The 21,792-nt window shown below is 41.3% G+C and overlaps 1 protein-coding gene across 4 annotated transcripts in view; it reads right to left on the reverse strand.

Annotated features, from left to right (window-relative positions):
* Positions 1 to 21,526, reverse strand: part of LOC102012708 — a 94,471-nt gene extending 72,945 nt beyond the window's left edge. For 2 of the 4 annotated variants that reach the window (XR_262508.2, XR_262509.2), the window contains exons 1-2: positions 18,451 to 21,526; positions 16,718 to 16,855 (exon numbers count right to left, since the gene is read on the reverse strand). The gene's annotated coding sequence lies outside the window, so the exon portion shown is untranslated. Of the gene's footprint in view, positions 1 to 12,029; positions 14,346 to 16,717; positions 16,856 to 18,450 lie in introns of those variants that run through there. The other 2 variants (XR_001235814.1, XR_001235813.1) reach the window with 2 other exon arrangements.
* Positions 21,527 to 21,792: the final 266 nt, after the last annotated feature.

Below are 21,792 nucleotides of genomic sequence, written 5' to 3' on the forward strand. Positions count from 1 at the left end.
CATTTACCATCTCACTTAACAGCAAAGACTGGAAGGAGGTAGTTCCAGGACAGCTGAGAAGCTCAACTGTGTCATTGGTGTATCCCATTTCCACCAACTACCCAAATCAGAGACTGCAAAATGTCTTGACTCTTGCACCCATTTCCCACAGAAGTCTCACATTTGTCTACTTCTCTTTATCTCCACTGCAATCCTGATTAAAACTTTGATAGTAGAGTATTTATAGGAGAGCCCCTGGAGAAGCCTCTGGGCACTTGTTAGAAACGCAGAGCCTCTGGCTCTACATGCGAACTTGCTAGATCAGAATCTGCATTTTAACACCATCCCGGGTAATTCATAAGAATTTCTCTTCTTGACTTTTGACAAAACTCATTAACTGCTTTCCCTGCATCCACCCCTTACTCCCTAAAACTCTGCCTTACAAACTCTTAGATCACTTTCTTCACTTAAAGACATACTAGTTCCCCATTGCTTTGGAGACCAAATGCAAAAACCTAAAGAATACAAAGAGAGTTCCTTTCCTTCCTGGTCTGCAGCCTCATTTTATCTTACTCTACAGATTCCTGGCACATTAGAACTGTGCCAATTCCAGGTTAGGCCATATTTTTTTCCTTGTCAGGGTCTTTTTGCTTCCTGCCCCCACCCCCCCATTCAACATGATCTCAACTGCCCTGTCACATAGCTAACACCTACTCCTTCATTTCTTCAAAAAACCCCCTCCTTCACAGCTCAACAGCAATCAACCATTCTCTTATGGGGCTTTCTTTGCTTACCATGCTCCTTTAAACGTTTATCACAGTTGTATTTAAATAACAGTGTTTGTGTGCATGCCTGCATGTATTTCCTTGCTCAGTGGCAATCTTCCCAACCAAATCAAAGCAGTAAGACAGCTGTGTCCATTCTGTGCATTGTTACCTCCTTCCTAGTGCAGTTCAAGGATACACATTAGTGTCTCAATCAGTATCTGTTGATGTAATGACTATCAATGAAAGAAAGAATGAATGAAGAAATAATCCCCAGGGGACTGTTCTAGCCCCGGAAGTCTTGCTTTCTTAGTTCAGCTGGAATCAAAAAGCTGAAAAAGACTGCAGAGAGTCAAGGAAGCATAATTTGACCACCAGTAAGCTAATTGGGGATGAAAAAGTTCAGTTCTGACAAATGTACCCCAAGTATGTGCTGAAAGGGCAGCAGAAAGGGCCTGCCTGAGGGTGATGGTAAACATTTTGTTCTCTTCCCAGGGCCATCCTCCACAATACACTTCCCAACTGACCTTTAGAAGGACTTCTGTATTGGGGGAGGTCTCTTCTAACCTTCAGTGAATAGGAGTATGAAGTAGTGTTTGCTTTTTGCTCTTTGTTCTCTGGTAAGAAAAGTCTGGAGGGGGTGGAGTGAGCCTTAGTAAGTAGTATGATTGCCTTCCCTTTTAAATGCTAAAGAGGGTTTTGCTCCTGGTTTAGTATAATCTGAGAGTTGTGATGGTCTGGAAGGAATTCACTCTTTTCCCTTTTGTCATCTTTTTTCCTGCAGGCCGAGGGAAACTTTGCAATTGATAAAAAAATCAGAGCTGTAAAGATGTAGTCAACATTGCCCTCCAAGCAACTTCCAGGTGAGCCAGAGGAGCTAAATTTAGGAAGGACCTCAAGGTGAAAGGCAGGATGTGTGAAATCTCACACTCCTGAAGCTGGCCAGAGATTGTGGGATTCCTGGCATTCTCCATATCCAGGAGAGAGCTGAGACTCGAGTTTGCCTTGCTGGAGATGGCGCATTATCAAAGACTTTGATCTGGATTTGGGGGCATGAAGTTCGTATAATTCTGAGGGCTGTCCAAGTTAAGAAAGAAAATGTAAAATTATGAATAGCATCAAGTGCTGAACTTTGGAAATATCTAGTGCAACTGAAGACCTTCCCTGGCTACATAATGCAAAAACATCTGTCCCAGGGGAAGGTATTGGATAAACTGAGACTTCAAAACCCTTGGGCAAGTAACTCACTACCTAAAACCTTAAATGGGTAATCAGAAAAATGGAACCCTCAAGCCCTCTTCTACACAGATAGTGTAAAGCAAAATACATACAATAATGGTAGAGAAAGTAGTATCGATATAGGAGAAACTGAACTCCTCAACCTGTTAGATGTCAAACATGTTGACTTCACGGTCCCACAACATGGAGGGATGAAGTCTTGAACCACAGAAAGAAATTAGGAGAGCTTATTGAAAATAAGGAGAGAGAGAAGACTAGCTCTTTGATTTCCAGGAGGGGTCTCAAATGGGACAGCCGCCAAGGCTATTTGTCAGGGGTAATTTATGCAGCAAAGTCACAACTTGGATTCAAGAGGGTGTCAAACTACCATCATCCTATGTATTACAAGTATAGCTGCTTCTCTAAGATTGATCCAATAGGGAAATAAGCCATGTAATAAAGGTACATGGAAATAACAAAGGCATTTTTGGGAAGGGATGGGTGTGAAAGCGCTGGTCAACTCACCTGGGCAACTGATGCCTATCTGGACTTCCTGGACCAGGTGGCGCTAAGTACAGTGTAATTCCAGGTTACTGTTTATCCCTTAGGGAGGCATGTAGGCCTGGGCATGCATGTTTATCTTGAGGCTTGGCCTTCTTCAGATGTGCCCCCAACCACAATTCTGGCTTTTTTTTTTTGTTTTTTTTCACTTTTTATTTCAATAACACAAGAGGCAACACTTAGTGTATAAAGTACTGCACATGGAGAATATTTACACAAATATATAAAACTTCAAAAAACTAAATTCTGGTTTATTTCTATATACTTAAAAGGATACAGAACGTGTAAAACTATTCAAAATCATGTTCATTCTTTAGGAATGTAAACTCTAGGAATACAACTAGAAACAAGAATATTTACCAAGAAAAGATTAATATCACTACATGATTAGAAGTAAAAATCAGAGGTACACAATAAACTTCATATGAGAGAACTGAACAGCACGTGAAATAGGATCTTGAGTTTTCTAGTCAAAATTTTATATTAAGACACAGGTGCTCTTAGAACTCCATTATAAAAAAACACAAAAACATCTACAAAAATGTTCACTGGTAGACTCATTATATATGTACAAATTACAAAGTACAAAGTTAACATATTTATACTGTGATAAAGAATTTAATAATATTAAAATTTAAATAACTCAATGTATTAAGTATAATTTCATTAAGCAACAAATCCAAAAATATAAATCCATGCTAATCAAAGAGCTAATTTTAACTTTCCATCCAAAGATTGGGAAATACTATTATACATTAATTTCTCTCTACAATGCTTAATTTAAGTACCCATCAAATTATCTGCCTTTTAAAATGTTTTTTGTATTTTTTTCAGTTACAACCTTTAACATACATATCTTCTTGATGTGCTTTCCTTTAATATAGATTTATTGTGCCTCTAGACTCAAACATTACATTGCCTTACATAATTCTCAGAGTACATTTTTTTCTCTGTGACTTATCATCTCAGACAGTTTAGTTTTATTCTTCCACAATAGGCAAAATCCCTTAAAACTGGGATCATTTTGGTCTATTTTGGTTTACAAATGTATTTCTCTTTAATTCAACTTTTTAAAACAGAATGAGTAAGATTTGTTGAGAAGTTGTTTTTCAATTTGGAAATGCAACGAAATACTGTTATATTAAAGAAAATTATTTAAGGTCTAAAACTTTCTATTCTTCAAGTCTGCAGAGTTTGCCTGTAAAAGTTCCATAGTGGGGGACAAGGGACTCCAGGGCGCTTTCCTAGGGCTTTGAGGAGAGAATGACATTTTGCCCTGGTGCTCTGGGACACTCCCTTACTACTTTGCTTCTCTCCCCACTTGGGTCCCAAGAGGTCAGTGCTGGTTCCAGCCTTACCAGAACATCCAGGCAGTTGGGGTTGAAAAGTAAGATTGGTGATTTTAAGAATCCCTAGAGGCTTAAAATGTGGCAAATAAAACTTCAGTTTCTGTTCAGATCTCTCAACTCTGGGGTGCATGACCAGAGCTTTGTGTGGAGTCTTCCTTTTGATAAGAGGTATTATTCTGGATAAGCAGGAAACCTGTGATCACAGCATCTTTAAGGGAATATGAACTAGAAAAGCCAACTCACGTTACAGAAGGTGAATAGGAAAGAATCATAAGGTCAATAACAATTGTTGCTAAAGGCGCACGCCTGTAATCCCAGCACTCGGGAGGCTGAGGCAGAAGGATCGTTGCAAGTTCGAGGCCAGCCTGGGCTACAAAGTGAGCTCCAGGCCAGCCTGAACTACATAGTGAGACCCTGTCTCAAAAAGACAAAAGAAGAGTGTGTTTTATATTTTTCTTGTTCATCATAAATAAAATCAGAGGTAAAGTTGCCTGTAAGTTTAAACCTTTGGTACTTAAACTTTTATACAATGTACAACAGATTTGCATGTGTATATTCTTTGTTTTAAAAATTTCTTACTCAGTGGGGATGATTCTAAATTTCTGTTTCAAGTGATTTGCACCAATTTGTTTTTTGTACTGTGGAGTAAACAGTAAAATTCTTTTATAGTAGCTTTGATACTATTTCAAATAAGGATTATACACCAACCACAATTCTGGTGTCTTTATTTTGTGCTGACTTCATTGAGAGCCCAGTCCCACTCTGACTGTATATTGATTTCTATCTAACTTAGCTTGCAGTTTGCCTTACTCAAGATGGAATATTTGCAGATCCACTCTAGTCTAACTCCTCTTATAGCAACTCCTTCAGATTTACTGAAGTTTTTACAGGTACTGCTGTAATCCATCTGGAATCTATATTGTTAATTAGAGACTTAAAAGAATTCCCACTGAATGCAGTGACTTGTGCTTGTAGTTCCAACTACTCTGGAGGCAGAGGCAGGAGAATCCCTTAATTCCAGAAGTCCAGAATTTCAAGACCAGCCTGCAACTTTTTAAAAAAAAAGTTCCCTAGCTGACAGATGAAGTAAGTACTTTTTTTAGACATCACACTCTCTTTAATGAATTTATTTTTAGCTGGGCATGTAATCCCAGCTACTCCAGAGGCTGAGGCAAGAGGAACAGGATCATGTGTTTGAGGCCAGACTGGGCAATTTAATAAGACCCTGTCTCAAAGTAAACTCAGTGGTAAAGCACCACCCCAACATGCACGAGGCCCTGGGTTCAATACCCAGACTACAAAAAGGAACAAATAAATTTAACTCATTTGACTTTATCATTTTATTTTTAACTGGTTTTTTCTTTTTTGTATTTTTTTCCTTTCTTTACTTTCTAAAGAGTCAATATGACTTTTTTTTGTTTGATTTGTTTAACTTGATAAGTAATTTGGTTTTCTGTCTCTGTGCAAAAGGTAACCCAAAGGTCAGTTTGTGCGTGTGCGCGTGTGTGCATATGTGCATGTGTGTGCATGTGCATGTGTTTGTGCATGTGAATCTAATAAACTGAGGATCACACTTTTACTGTCCTTCATGTTTACCATCCCTCACTAGCACCCCCTCTTATTCCGGAAGCATCTGAGTTTATAGCAAGTCAAAATCACCTAGCACACCGCAGACCTGCGAGAGAGGAGGAAGGAAAAGGGTGGCAATGTGAAGCATGTAGCAAGCAGGTGAATAGTAGAGAGGTGGGGAGCGTGGCCTCCTCCTCCTACTCCTGGGCTCAGCTCTCAGCTTTGCCACTTACTAGTTTTTAACCTGTAGCTGTATTCATTTGAACTTCCTAAGCCTCAATTTGCTCAGAAAGTGGGATGCTGAAACACTTCCCTAAGAGTTTCACTGGGAGGATTAAACAAGAAAATCTCAAAGTGCTAAATAGAGTAACTGGAGCAGGGTAAGCACTCAATAAATGTTAGTTGTTAGTAAGAGCTCCTCCTGTGTAGTCCACAGAGAGTTTATAGCTGTCACCTGGTGTTTGGGGACCTGGGACTTTAAATGACCTGGCCAAGATAGGAAATGGAAGAGCAGACAAGAAGCTAGTTTTTAAATGAGTTTCCATTTTCTGCTTTTCATCCAAAGACCTGTGGATTTGTGAGATGAATATATACTTTCCAGCATAATACATCTTGCCCCCAAATTTCATTAGCATGTTATCCAGTAGTGGATATCCCCATTGTAAGCTTTATCTGTGTAAAGGATCAAACCCATACCTATGCATGCAAGGGAAGTGCTCTACCACATTTACTATGCCCTGACCCCCCCATATCACCTACTGGCTGGATTATATAGAGGGACATCAGTATGGGATCCTATCACATTTTCATTGTGGCTTCCATTGTCATCATTTCAATGTGATACAGACATTTGACAGATCACCCTGCTTCCAAGTGAAGAAAACCACTAGGAAACTATATGGTTATACTTAATTGTAGCTAATCCAAGTTTCAAATTAACATGCTCTGTAGAACATCTTAGTATGGACTGGGAAGACCTAATTGTAGAAATTGCCCATGAGAAGTAGAGCCGTGCAGAAAATAAACTCATTTGGGGTGAATGACCTCAATCCAGCACAAACAGCAATGAGACTTTGGACGAATGAGCTCTACACAAAAACACCAATAATCACACTCTGCTTGCTCCTGAACATCAGCACGAGGATCCAGGATGCAGTGTATGTAAAATGCGATGTATGTGAATAAATGTACCCATTATTAATATGGTAGTCCATTGCTATCAGTTGTTATGGGAAAAGGATGGTCTAAACTGGGCAAATCACTTATAGAAATGGTATATTCATATATAATTGTGTATGTAGTCTGAAAAATCAAAAAGGATATAGTCCTAAACAGACTATGGAAGGAGGTTTTCATGTTTACCTCTACATTTGTGCGTTATTTGGGTTATTTTTTAAACAAGCATTAGCTATTTTCCCATAAGAGGAATCAAATTTCCCTATAAGGTCAACATTGCATCTAATCATTGAATTAGATTCAGTTCATGACCAATTCAGTTTGCAGCCAGAATCAGCCAGAATCAGCCAATTCGGTTTGCAGCCAGAATGGAAAGAATTAAGCTCATGACTGAGGTACCACTGCACTTTTGTTTTGTTTTGTTTAGACAGAGTCTTGCGCTGTAATTCAGGCTGGTCTTGAGCTTACCATGTACCCCAGGGTGGCCTCAAATTCCTGGTGATCCTGCTTCAGTCTCCCAAATACATCCAGCACAAATGTGTGTTTTTAAATAATTTTATTTTTAAAAATTCTTATAAAAACAACAAAAAATCATTGTCCTGAAGAGAGGTCCTTTCCAAAGCTGTGGCTCATAGCAGAGTGCTTGCCTGGCATTTGTAAGACTGAGTTCGATCCTTAGAACAGGAAGGAAGGGAGAGAGCAAGGTAGGAAAGAAAGATTTTCTTGAAGAAAAAATAATTTTTCACACCATTGAAAGATCTGAAAAGAGAAACCAGCATTTCCTCAAATCAGAAGCACAACATCTCAGAAATTGGATATTTCTCATAAAAGACTATAGGCAAAAGAAACTTAGGAAAACTAAAATACATAATTTTGCTCTGGTGGCCAGGCTTCCTCCAGCTCATTTGCAGTGAGGTTTCCTCCTCTCACTTTCGGCACTGACCATGTGCTGATTGCTCTGTCCCCAGCCCTGCTCTCCTCTCCCACAAGCTCTTCTTTTGCAATCTCTGTTTGTCCAGTCCCTACGCACCTGCTATTACTGCCTCTTCTGTATGATTCCCTGATCCAGCTACCCTTTCCATTTCTGTAAACTTCACCATAATGAGTTACCTTAATATTAATCATTACTAGCATCTTAATCAAAACATGCTGAAAACCAAATTAATCTTTTCTGATTTGTTATGCAAACCTAATTCTTCCCAGTCCACCAAAACTAGCCATGAGTGTCATTTTTTCCCATGAGTGGCATTTCTCCCTTCTCTGTGTCCCACAATCCTTTGCTTAGATCTTGATGGCATGCCCCAACCTCCACTTCATACTCCTGTCTCTGCAGTTGAAGAGAGCAACTTTGCAAAGAGCAACAGGAAGAGAGGCAAGCAATAGGAGGCCAGAGAAACACTCAGTGGGACTAGTTGGAGCCAGAACTTGAAAGATGTGCTGTGCAAGAGGAAAAGGGTATTCCCAAGTCATGGCAGTGTCCACAAAGGCCCCATGGGCACCACTGCACCTTGAGTCAGGGGAGAGAGACAAGGAGACAGGGGAAGGCACTTGATGGGATGTATAGAAAAATCCTTAGGGACTGGGTTGGACAGATTTGTTCATTCCAGAAAGACTTTTAATGCCATCCTCTGTGAAGTGAGAAAATACACTTATATAGCAAGAAACCCTGTTGTAAAACTACTGTGAAGCCAGCCATGTTAGAGCACATTGTTATCCTGGCTACTTAGGGGAGGCTGAGTCAGGAGGGTGGCAAAGAAACTTGAGACCCACCTGGGAAACTTAGCAAATACTTGTCTCAAAATAAAACCTAAAAGGGGTTGAGAATGTGCAATGTCCAAAAAGCCATGGGGTGGGAGGGGACGGAGGAGGGAAGAGGGAGAAGGGAGGAGAAGGAGAAGAGGAAGAAGAAGAGGAGGAGAGGAGAGGAGAAAGAGAGAGAGAGAGAGAGAGAGAGAGAGAGAGAGAGAGAGAGAGAGAGAGAATGGAGAGAATTCATCTGGTAGCTAAGAGAAGAAATCAACAAACATTAACTATGGTCAACTGGACATGATGTTTTGATCTTTGAATCTATTTTTTGGTGACTAGCTGTGGGAGATGGGAAGGTGCCAGCGACAAGAGGTGACTCTGAGTTTGCTGGCCGGTGTTGTTCACAAGCACAGTTAACTTTGAAGAGAACCGCAGGTTAATTCCTGTGTGTGAATGAGAGTACCGTTCAGTCTTTGGCATATAGAGTGCGATTTATCAGTGGGATATACAGGTGGAGATGTCCAAAACACACTATTACCTCTGTGAGGATGATCTCCTAGGAAGTCTATTCCTAGCTCCCTGATGGATAGGTGGCTTTTTATTTATAAATGAAGTCAGCAACACAAACACAACCCGTCTAGCCCTGAACCCATCACAGTTCCTTTGCCACAAACTACCTTCACTTTACCACTGCCCCATACTGGCTAGCGTTATTTTTATTTCCCAGAGTCCTTGTCTGACATCTATGCATTATTTTTAATCTCTTTCTCTCTCTTTCTCTCTCTCTCTCTCTCTCTTCACCTAGGCACTAAATCTTATTGATATTTCCTTAACAGCACCTCTCACTTCCATGTATCTTCTGTCTCTTCTAACTTATTTTTTCTGTTGATTTAGTGACCATCTCTTATCAGTACCTTTGCCTCCATTCTGTTCCCCAATAACCCACTGTGTCTACGGTAAGTTTACTCTTCCTAAATCCCTAAACTTATCTTTGATTCCCTTTCTCACAAACCTTCATTGACTTGCTGTCATCAACAAGATAAATATCAAATTCCTTAACATTATACTACTCATACTATACATCCTCTGGCCAAACAGATCTCCCTGGGCCCTGTTCTTTTCTGTCCAAGCCTTACTTCCTCGCCTGCAACTTTAGCAGAGTATATGGAGGGTGAAAGGTAATTTTATAGCAATACCTTGAAATGCAAAGAGAGAGGTGCTTGGTATCCTGGCAAAGTCTCAGATAGGGCTTTACTAAAAATATCTGGCTAACATGCTGTGCTAGTAGGCTCCAGTCACAAATCTGAAGACTGTAAAAGGTAACGCGTGAATGGGAGGAAGCGAGGAAGTAGGAAGAAAGAGGAGAAGAAGGAGGGAGGTCCATAGGAGTTGCCGGAGATTGGCATAGATATCAAGGATCTCAGTCCTGTTCTGAATAACCAGTCTTTCATAGACTTAAAGTGATTACCCTTTTATCTCAGAACTCAAGGGAACAACACAGGTCTTAATAGTTTTTGTTCCCCAGCACTCAGCACAAAGGCTAGCACCTAAATGATGCTCAGTAAATAATTCTTAAATGAATCATCAGCAGTGGACTTGCTTTCTTCAATGAAGGGATGTCATTTTATACTTTGCAGCCATAAAGATTTCTTCTGCTTTCTCTGTGCCTTTTCCAAGACATCCAGAACAATATTGAGAGAGGGGGAAAAAGCATTCAAAAAAGGGCTTTAAAACACAGTATATAATGGGAAAATTGATTCATTCCAACATAGTCTTCTTTGTCAGTACATTTCCAGAATCGTACTTGACTTTCTGTCTCCTTTCCAGTTCTGAACAATTTCCACCATTAGCTCTTTCCGGGACAAGAATTCATCGTTAGTCGCTGCCCTTGCTGTGCCGAAATCGTCCGTTTGCCCTCTTAATAATCGCATTGCTCTGTGCTCGTTACTAATGAAGTTCATTCTTTTTCCCTCCACCTCTTCTCCATCTTGCCAGACCATTTGGAATTCTAATCCTGTCCTGGATGCTCGCCTTCCTCGCTGACGATGGGTGTCATCTGCTAACAGCATGCTATCATCTGTCAGCTCTAGGAGCTTATTTTCTGTTCTATCCATGTAAATCATTGATGAAATATTAAAGGATCAGACCAGAATGGAGTCCTGTAGAACACGATTTCTAATATTCCTGACTTAACATGAGGGTTACTGATGGAGCCCTCATGGTGAAACTACCTACCATCCAGCCACGCTTCTCCAGTGTGAGAGAGAACACTGTGGGGAAGGTAATCAAACTTCTTTCTGGGCCCAGAGAGTGATGGAAGCGTTTAGAAAGGAAACTAACATACTGACTGCCCACTTTCTGCTAGGCACTTTACACATAATAATTTCTTCTCCCCTTCCACAGCTCTGTAAGGCAGGGTGGTATTGAGCTCAGCACTATAGATCCTAATGTTAGACTGTCTGGGTTTGAATTTTCTGTCCACCAGTTTCTCACTGTATGGACTTCAAAATAATTTAAATTCTTTCTGCTTTATTTTTATCATCTGAAAAAATAAGGATACTAGAATTCCTCTCAGCCAGGAAGTAGTGGTGTGTACCTGTAATCGCCGTTACTCAAGAGGCAGAGGCAGAAGGATTGCAAGTTCAAGGCCAGCCTGGGTAACTTAGTGAGGCTTTGTTTAAAAATAAAGAACACCTAGGGGGATAGCTCACTTGAAGAGCACTTGCCTAGTATGTACAAGGTCCTGGGTTCAATCTCCTGTACCATGAAAAATAAAAAGTTCACCTTAGATGATTGTTAGCAGAATTCCACTGCATGTCAGACCCTTAAACAGTGACTGGTGTATAGAATCGTCCTTAAATCTCAGCTGTTGCTATTATTCCACATCGAAGTTGAGGAAGTTAAGTCCATATGTAGCAGGGCCTAAATTTGAGACCCCGTTGTGTCTGATTCCAATTTTTGAGCTCTTTCTACTTCATTGTGCATTTATTTGGTGCTAGGGATCAAACCCAGGGCCTCGCACTTGCTAGGCAGATGCCCTACTGCCGAGCTAAACCTCCAGCCCCTGTGCACAGACCTTCACATTTTTATCCCATGTGTTTCCCAAGAGACATCGTCACTGAGCCCAAGATCAAGTGCAATGGGACTTCAGATGAAAGTGGCCTAGCAAGCAGAAAGGGATTCGGTTGTATCTAAAACCTGTAATTTAAGCCAATATTTCTTTGTTAGAAAGGTATTTATAGTTTATAAGAGAAAAAAGCCAGCAATCTTACTATCTCATGCCTGTAATCCCACCATAGGATGGGAGTGGAGGGTCTGACATGAGAGTCTGAGGCAGGAAGAATGCCACAAGTTCAAGTCCAGCCTGAACTACAGAGTGAGACCTTATCTCAAAAACAAAAACAAAAAAAGAGAGAGAAGTCAACCCAAGTTTAAAATAAAACCATAGGATATAGTATTAAACTTGAAAAACATGGACCATTTTAGTTAAAACTATGGACTAATGAAGGGCTGTTTGTTTTTATTTTTGTATTTTTCTTTTTTACTTTTGTCTTTCTTTTTACAGGTGCATGCCTGTTATCCCAACACTCGGGAGGCTGAGGCAGGAGGATCGCTGTGAGTTTGAGGTCAACCTGGGCTACATAGTGAGTTCAAGGCCAGCCTGCCTCAAAAAACAAAACAAAAAAAAACAAAAAATAATAATAAAAGCAGTAAGTACTTAAAGTGGAAAACTTGGGAAAGCCTGAAAAGCCTACAGGAGAAAAATCACCCAAAATGCAAATGCTAACCACTATTAATGTTTTTATGTATGTGCTCTCTTTAGTATTGTTTCTGTACACAATTTTTCTTCACAAAATGGTTCACAATATATTACTATTTTAGGACTCTGTTTTTCTTTATGTAGTAGATTGCCAGCATTTCCCCCATGTCTTTGCTATTTTAATATCTGTAAAATCAGTAAATAAATAAATAAGTCATAAGAAAGTACTCTAAATAACTAATCCCCTACTGTTGGGCATTTAGGTTGATTCTATTCCCCCCCCACTATTATAAATAAAACTGTCATGAAGAGCCTCATATTATGTTGTTGCATAATTCTCTCATTATGCAGAAATCCTTCTCATCCTTAACAGATGGTTAGCCAGCCTCTGTTTGATCACTTCCAGTAACAGGGAGCTCACTTCTTTGCCAGACAGCTCATTCCATTTATGGACAACTCTAATTGTTAGAAAGTTCTTTATTTTTAACCAAAATCTGTTCCTCCTGACTTACACTCATTGATTCTAGTTTTGTGATCTGGAATTACCCAAAGCAATCTTTCCTTTTTGTACTTGGCAGCCCATCAAATACTTGAAGAAGACCATAATGAAACTTCCTAAATATTCTCTGCATGAAGATAAATACCCATGCTTATGAATCTTATGATAAAAAGAATGAGGAATTGGTAGTGAGGGGGGTCCTCACGAAAGATGCAAATTTGGTGATCATATTTCCCTTTTTCCTTTGGCTTCCTGGAAGCTCAGAGCCTTATTAGCTGCCTCATTTTTGAAATCTTATTATCTTATAATGAAATCTTATTATCTTCTGTATATGTACACAACTTTTCCTTTAAATCTAATCATCCTATTTTGCCTATATTTTTCCTGGGTATAAATTTTTTTCTTAAAAATAAAAAAACACTTTTACTGAACTGTGTCTCTACAGGCTCTCATAAATTCTCTGTGGTACAAGATGTATTGTAATCAAGTCAGTTTCTGTTTCCTTCAACTACTCTGGTGTAACATTTGCGGTCCCTTCGGTTCTCTCACTATATTGGTACACATACATGGTTTTTACCTTACTCCCGGTGGAACTGCCTTACTTCCCCGCCCCTCGGCTCTGGTGGAGAAGCTGAATCAAACGGGAGGGTTGGAAACAACGTCTCAGTTCTCTTGAGCCTTGAGTGGTTTCTATCAGCTTTCAGTGTCTTCTCCGGCATCCAGCGGCGCCGTGTTACGACCTTGAACGACAGGAAAACGCACATCTGGCCAACTTCAGAACAGTGATCACCCGCAGAGTGACAGGTGACCATGCGGAGAGGAAAGAGCCATGATCCTCACTGCTCCCTCGGGGAGGGCGTGGGCCTCGAACCAGCAACCGCGTTCCTAAGCCTGACTCCGGGACCCGGTCTCCGCGACTTCGAAACAGCTCTGGCCAGCTCCACCCTGGGTGGATTTCACTGCAATTGGACAGGAGGCGGGCGGCTCTGCGTGCTCCTCCTCTCATTCGGGAATCCAGCTCTGATTATCCTCTTCCTGCGGAGAAGCGTGGTGGCTGCCAGTTGCATATGGCTTGACGAAGATAGGAGAGGACACCCAGGCCCCTCCTCCCCGTGTCCCGAGACCGGAACGAGCAGCTTGTTTCCTCTGTGGAGGAAGTGGATGTGAGAAACCTGGAGCAGGCGAGAATGAAACGTCCTCCCCCGGCCTGGCCCGTTGTGGCTCTGTCTGGAAGAGCAGGTGAGGAGCCAGCGGGGCTATCTGTGGCCTGAGCGGGTTCTCTGCCACCCCAGGAGCTTCCTTCCTGACTCCCCCTTGAGGGAGCTGCCACTGCCTCGGCCTCCCTGGAAGACCTGCCTCACTGGCAGGCTGGCCCCGTGGAACAGCTCAGAGTTGAAGCCTTCTTTAAAAATAGCTCTGTTCCCTTCTGGGCTTAGCATCTCACACTTAAAAAGCTCTTTCTTCTTTATAATGAATAGAGAGCTGGGACTTTTCATTGACAAAGAGCAGCTATAATACAAAATAAGGCGGACGATGGCAGTTACGCTTTTGAAGCGGTGGACAGAGAGGGCTTCACCACTTAACTCTCACAGTTAGCAACCCTTCCCTTGGGTTATTCCTGGAACAGAGGCGTGGAGAGGCTTTTGAGCGGCTCTTGCTGTCAAAGCTCATGTGTGGTGGGCAGTATTTCAGGCGACAGCATTAGCTAGAGACGAGCAGAACAGCTGAAGTAGAAATTTCAATCTAATTAATGGCCTGAAGGAGCAAAAGTCCTGAAAGAAAAGCTTACCTGTTTGCCGCCCTAGACTCCTGGCCACCCCTGGAAGGTCTCAGATTAAAGGGTGGCGGACAGGTGGCCAGGAAGCTAAAATGGGAACAGCCACACACACGAAGTTTGTGCTGAGGACCTTGCCTGTTAGAGAAGCCAGAATTCCTCACTTTATGCCTTTTCAGATGGAGAAATGAGATAAAATTCCTAGTCTACAATGTTATTTTGTTTCAAATAATTTCTATTCTTCCAAGCAAATGAAAAGCTTCTCAGAGTCCGACTGAAATTCAATCTCAGGTATTACCGGGTCGTCTCTCCTCCTGGAAGCACTTGGGAGGCACGTGTGGTGCATGGAAAAGGAGGGTAAGACATGTGAACTAGCCAGGCAATTAAAGCTAATTCTGTGCAAAGGGAAAAAACCCAAAATCCTCTAAATTACATTGTCGTGGCAGGTAATTTGTTCCTTACTCACAAAAACTCTAATGGCCAGGAGGCGATTCTGGGCAGCTCTCCACCAAGCAGTAACTCCAGGATCCAGGCTTTGCACGTCCTAGGGCTCTGGTACTTTGGTATCACCCTTTAGGGGTCCCACATTATCTCATTAGGGGTGGACCGTCCTCTCCTACTTAGAAGACTAAGACTAAAACCACTAAGACTAGGACTAAAGACAAGACTAAGACTATACATTATCGTCTAAGGGTAAGGATGTCACCCATGTCCCCTTGGTACCACTGATCAATATTACTTAAGCAACTATACTTGCAATCTTATGGGTTGATCATGATTTTGACCCTGTTGTACCTGCCTCATGATTTTGCTCTGAGAGGTGGGTTTGTTGGCAACCCACTTGGGACCCCTCCTTTCCTTCAAGAGATATTCCTATTCCCTGTTCCCCCATTCCTATTCCCCACTCCTTTTCTCCAATAAATTTTCCTACTCAACCTCCATTGTTCCTTAAAATTCCTTCTTCAGCTTCAGGGGACAGACACTCAGCGTATTTGACATCTAGCATTTCCCCTATATCAAAATTGCTTCAGCTTCTGCCAAGCAAAGGTCCAGCACCTTCTTGGAATGATGGAAGGATAAAAATCACAAAATATATGACACAGATCAATACCTTAATAAATCATTATACTACCAAGTATATACACCCCCTGACAGTCAGGAGGCATTTCATTCAAGGCTGCCACAAATTTCTAAATTCAAGAATGCCATCTTCTCTTAGATGTTTTTTTCTTTTGTTACACTGGAAGGTAACTTTTTTTTCAACATCTTTTCTTAAAGACAGAGAAGTCATTGTCACTGTGGTGAGATAGAAGCTAGAACACGAAGTACACAGCGGGGGTGGAGCCATTAGGCAGTTGGCACGTGTGGTGCATGGAGGCTCATGCTACTTACAGTTATGACAGTGGCCCAGAGCCAAGTACTCTAGCAAAATAACCTGCCATGTATCTTGATGGCTGAAAACTTTGAGGGACAACTGCCATAGCTTAATTTACCCAAAGATGTGTGATTTGGTAAGAGTTCACCTGGTTGATTCTGAGTTTGTCTCCTGACCTTGGGAATTATACTCCGTAGGGCTGAAGAAAATTCAAGTGTCATTCATCCACCACAGTGGACAAGCTCAGCAAAATTTGTCTCAAAGGAATGGCTTCAAGATAGCGGGGAAAGAATCTGATTTTCACAAAAGGGGAAATGTGGGAATCGTGGAAACTAAAGATATGTAAACTCTTAAGCATGGTGGCACATACCTGTAATCTCAGCACTCAGGAGGCTGAGACAGGAAGATTGCTTCAGGTTTGAGGCCAGCCTGAGCTACATAGTGAGTACAAAGCCAGCCTCAACTATATAGGGAGATCCGGTCTCAAAAAACACAAGAGTTATTTTAACTAAGTGCAACCTAGGCTGGAATCTCCTAGATGCAACTGAACAGCAATAAATTTTACCTTTTGGCGGGCGGGAGGGGGGGTACTTGGAATTGAACGCGGGACCTTGCAGGCTCTGAGCTGCTGAGCTATATCTCTGGCACTAAATTACACCTTTAGTTTGGTTTAAAAAGAAACTTTTTTAACTCTGTTGACACACAGTGACCCAGACACAAGGTCCAGACAAACAGTTTTGACATCAATTTATGTAAACCATTTTAGGGGTTTTGGTTTATCTGAACCTCATATAAAACAATTATTATGCATCTGCTAAAAATTATAATTTAGTTTCCAACTGTATTTGTTCAACAAATGATTGTTTTGCTTATATTCTGTGGCAGGTATCATATTGGGTCTTGGTGGCTCAGTTCCTGCAGTAATCTATGAAATTAAGGGCACATACCTTAAAAGCAGCATTAACACATAAGACTGGAGCACTGATGCATGCAGACTTAGTCTAATTTCTTCAGATTTCATGAGGTGACTTCTACTAGCCTGAAGGAACAGTATTTGAGTATTTTATTGATAAGAATTATTTTAGCTGTAAAGGAAGAGAGAGTAACATAACTGGCGTTAATTATAGGAAAATTACGATATTTGATAATAATGACAAAATGCAAAGGTAGAACAAATATGTTATAATTAACATATGAGACCAAGTTCTCATCTCGGTCTGCTAACGGCGGTTAGTATTGGGCCACCCTCGTTATAGAGCAGACTATTGAGTAATGACAGGCACTGATTGGCTGAAGCTGAAATTCAGGAGCCAATCACTTGCAAGGAGATTGGCACTGCTGTTACAGGCTTGAGCTGAGGCTGGATAGTGTGGGCTTTGAGATACTTGGCAACAATGAAGGAGGGTATCAATAGCATCAGAGCTCTGTTTGAAAGGAGGAAAATAGTTTTGTTTGTTTTTTTTTGGTATCCAAAATCAAACTCGGGACCTTGAGCTTGCCAGGCAGGCGCTTGTGGAATTGAGCTATATCCTCAGCCCCAAAGGAGGAAAATAGTGGGAACGGGTTCTAAATAGGCAATCCTGGGAGAAGCAACGTCTTCTTGGGTGGATGAGCTCCTAGCAAGTGAAGTTAGGTGGCTTTGCTTTTCTCTTTCAGAAAACCTGATCTCTCCCCACGGTAGAGTCTCCCTCTCTGTGGTAACAGCCGTAGTTCATCGTCGATACCTCTCAGAAGTGTAGATTGAGCTGTCTTGCGTCTCTGTAACTATGCCAGATAAATTAGATTCACCAGGGAATAGTAGGAAGGATCTTAAGGCTATAGTTCAAATTCTGTCTGTGTTTATTGGAAATAAGTCTGATCTTTTGATCATCATCTGTGTCTATTTCTGATTAATTTATAATCAGTATGGGCATAATTACTACCCCTAAAAGCCTCAACAAGTGCCTCAAAATCAAGTCAGAACCTGGAGAATTCTGAGAACTGTGTTCCACAGAGGAAATGTAGAATTTAATAGCAATACATTTGGTGTCATCAGTTATATATACAGTACATACGTATCTCAGATATTCATAAAGTTCCTAGGGCAGGCATTTTCACAGGGACAATCATAGAGATGGCTGCTATGCTAGTAATGCAAACCCTACCATTGGAAGTATTTGTGAACAAACTGGATAACTATCTTTCAGACATGCTTTAAAATGGAATGCTGGCTGAGCGCAGTGGCACGTGCCTATAATCCCAGCTAATTGTGAGGCTTTGGAAGGAGAATTGCTTGAGCCCAGGAGTCAAAGACCAGCTTGGGCAACATAGCAAGAGCCCATCTAGAAAACCAGAAGAAAAAAGAAAGAAAGGAGAAGAAAAGAAGGAAGGAAAGAGGGAATTCTGCACATTTGAGAACAGTTATTTCAAATTCTGCACATTTGAACAGTTATTTCTATGGCGTAACACAAAGGTTCTCAAATTTATAAACATTCATGAAAATCACCTACAGTGCTTATGAAACACAGAATGTTGGACCCCAACTATGAAAGTTTCTCATTCAGTAGGTGTATTTGTCTCTTAGGACTGCCTTTAAAAATTCCCACAATGCATGTGGAGGCTAAAAGTCTGAGATCAAGTTGACAGCAGGGTCATGCACTCTCTAAAACAGAGAAGTAACTACTTCCTTGCCTCTTCCTACCTTCTGTTGGCTGGCTGGCATTCCTAGGTGTTCCTTGACTGCAGCCATGTAGCTCTGATCTCTGACTCCATATTCTTGCTGAGTTCTTCTCTTGTCCCTCTGTCACATTGAAATGCAGCTGAATTAAGTGTTCACCTTGTGCCTCTCACATTGAAATGCAGGTGAATTAAGTGAAGATTTTGTTAAGATCTAGATCCTGACTCAGTGGTCTGTAATGCAGCCTGAGATCCTGCATTGTCGGGAAGCTCCACATGTTGCTGTCCTGCTGTCCCAGGACCAGAGCTCGTGTAGCAAGTGTCTAGATCGGTGCTGCCTGACAGATTCTGCGTAACAATGGAAATATTCGGTATCTTTGGTGCGTGATAAGACAGCCACATGTAGCTGTGAGACATTTGAAATGTGGCTAGTCTGAGAACTGAATTTTAAAATTTTATTTAATTTGAATTAATTTTTAAAATAATTCCATGAAATAGCCACGGCACATAATTTTCCTGTTTCTAGTCTTAAATGCCATAGTATTTTGCAAAGCTTGCAGGGCTTTCAACTTTGGTTCATCTCAACTGTCCATAATTTAGTCGTCAAGACTAATATATACCCTGTGCAAGACTGTGCTCATAGTATATTAGGAGCTTCTGGAGAACATAAAATAAATAGCTTACAGGGTCTTTGCCCTTAAGGAACTTCCTGTTTATTAACCAGCTTTCATTGTGTTTCTTCCAGTTTCTGCCAAGCCTGAAAGTGTTAGTTCAATGTTCAAGGGGGGGAAATTAAGCAATAATTAGGAGAGATGATGCTTGGCAGGGGTTTTTTTTATCTCAAGGCTACCAGATTTTGTTCATGGAATTTGAGAACATGAGTGATTTGCATATGTTGCATAAATTTGCATCTTGTATGCAAGAGACCTGACTCCAAGTCTATGAAGTACAATTTAATTAATTAGTGGAACCTACCATAGTTGTACTCAGAACAGAATTCAAGGCTTAACACACATGAAATAGTTGGCTATTGACAGTGATTCAGGAGACTGTAGACCAAGTCAGGCAACACACACAGAAGGAGCAGAAGAGGCTCACAGCTGAGGGGGAAGCGGGGACCATGAGCTTTGTTGTCACCCCTGACCCTTGTCTTCTATGCACCTTGAGCCTTTGTATATTGGGTGGTTTATCTCCCACAAACCACACTGGGGTAAAATGAAGTTTCACAAAAGTATGCAATTGTGCCTTTTGTGTTTTTGACTAGTGTCTGTTTCCTATCTGGCACCCTCGCCTCTGTTCTTGCCTTGCTTCTCTGTGTACAGTTGAACTCTGCATGATGTTAGCAGACAGTTCGACAGAGGAAGAGTGACTAAAGGAGAAGATGTCATGAGAAGTGAAGAGTTAGGCCTTGTTTTATTTTGTTCACTCTTTTCCTCTCTCGTTCCTTTCTTGGTTAGTAAACATCTATTTAACATCTCTGCCAGGTTGTGCTGAGCCTGGGACAGTAACACAGGATACTTCTCTGGAAGGAGGTCAGTCCTGGACATGCTGTGTGTGAAAAGATGAAGGCATGTACTAGAAGACAGAGAAACTCTGCTCCTGCAGAGGGCTGGGAGGAAAGTTTTCCCACAGAAAGAGCTTAAACACATAGAAGGGCTGTTGGAAGGTGGAGTGTTCCAGGCTAAGAGAACAGTGTGTGCAGAACAGGCCTGGTATGCTTAGCATGCTATAAGTATCTCAGTAGGAAAGGGTGAAGGGAGATCAGGTAGAGATACACAATCCAGACCAGTCCATAAATGCTATATGAACTTGCCTCAAGAGGAAGGGGCTATGTAAATGACACAGGGTAATTTACACCACCTCACCTCAGAATGAAAACATGGCAGAATCCCCAGTAGAAGGGCTAGATCTTTCCTTAGGAACAAAGCCACTCCCTGCCAACATTTCCTGACTGGTGGTAACTGTGGGTCTGTCCTTAACATTCCCTACTCACCGCTTTCTAGAAGAACCTGAGCTCTCTTTCTGACCCAAGCTGGTGAAAAATATACACCTGTACTGTATATCCTCTGTTTGTTGCCTGTAACCAAAAATACCCGCTGCCTGCTGGGCAGTCTACAGAGGTGAGAGAGAGCTGAATCCTCTGGAAAGGAGCATGTTCCCCACGTGAAGGCACCCCCCTCAGATTCTCTCACCTCTTCACTGTTTTATTACTGTCTCTGAAGAACCTCAGAACTAAATGTGACACTGCATGCAACGCCAGAGATACCACAAATTCGTCCGGAACTCCCTGTGGGCAAATCTGAGTGCAAAGATCTAGCCTTGCTGCAGAGATAGCAGAGATAGCAGGTGGCACAAGGACGGACACCATGTCTAGCTCCTGCCCTTCCTCACCCACGTGCTCTGTGGAGAACTGGCTCCTGTATGTCACTGACTTGCTAGATATTTCAGAAAATAAGAAGTACAGAGTATACAATAACTAACACGTGTGCCCTGCTTAAGAAATAAAACATTTCAAATTTACTTGCAGCTCTTGTGTATCCCTCCCTAATTGCATTCCTCTGTTTCCTCTGAAGAAGTTATCTATATCTGGTATGTATTGTTTCCAAATGCTAGTCCGTATATGGTGTGTTGTTTTAAATACTTTAATATTCATAAACATACTATCCAGTGATATCCTGGTAAGTATTTAACAAATGACTCTTGGGGTGGGGGAGACTTGGGTTCAAGTGTCTGCCGATTTCCCTAGTGTAAACACTTTCACCATAGCCACTTTCAACCTACCACCTAAAGTTAAGGAACAGGAGCTGGAAAGAGATAACCCCAATAGGTGTGAGCCAGCTCCAGCCCTCCTCTGACTTATTATCCTTATTATCTTGATTTTGTTTTTGCTCAACATTATTACCTTTTAAATTTACTCAAAGTTTTACATATGTATTTCTAGATTTTTTCACTTCCATGGCTATCTAAGGTTGATTGTGTAAATATACTAAAATTTATTTTGTTTTACCTTTTGATTAGTATTGAAGTTGCTCCTAATTTTTTTATCTTAAAAATAATACTATAGCCAGTCATGGTGGCACATGTCTGTCATCCCAGCTATTTGGGAGACTGAAGCTGAAGTATTGCAAGTTCAAGGCCAGCCTGTGCGATGTAGTGAGACCCTGTCTCAAACAAAAAACTAAAAAGGTCTGAGGATACAGTTCAGTGGAAGAGCACTCCCAGGTTCAATCCCCAATACCATAGAGAAAAAAACAATAATACTGTAATAGTCATTTTAGAATGAACTTCATGCTGTACAGGTGCAAAAGTCTTTTCAAACTCAAAGTGGAAGTGCTGGTCTTGGATATGCATATTTCAACATGACTAG

Source organism: Chinchilla lanigera, unplaced genomic scaffold, assembly GCF_000276665.1.
Source record: "Chinchilla lanigera isolate Chin_1 unplaced genomic scaffold, ChiLan1.0 scaffold00048, whole genome shotgun sequence".
NCBI lineage: Eukaryota > Metazoa > Chordata > Mammalia > Rodentia > Chinchillidae > Chinchilla > Chinchilla lanigera.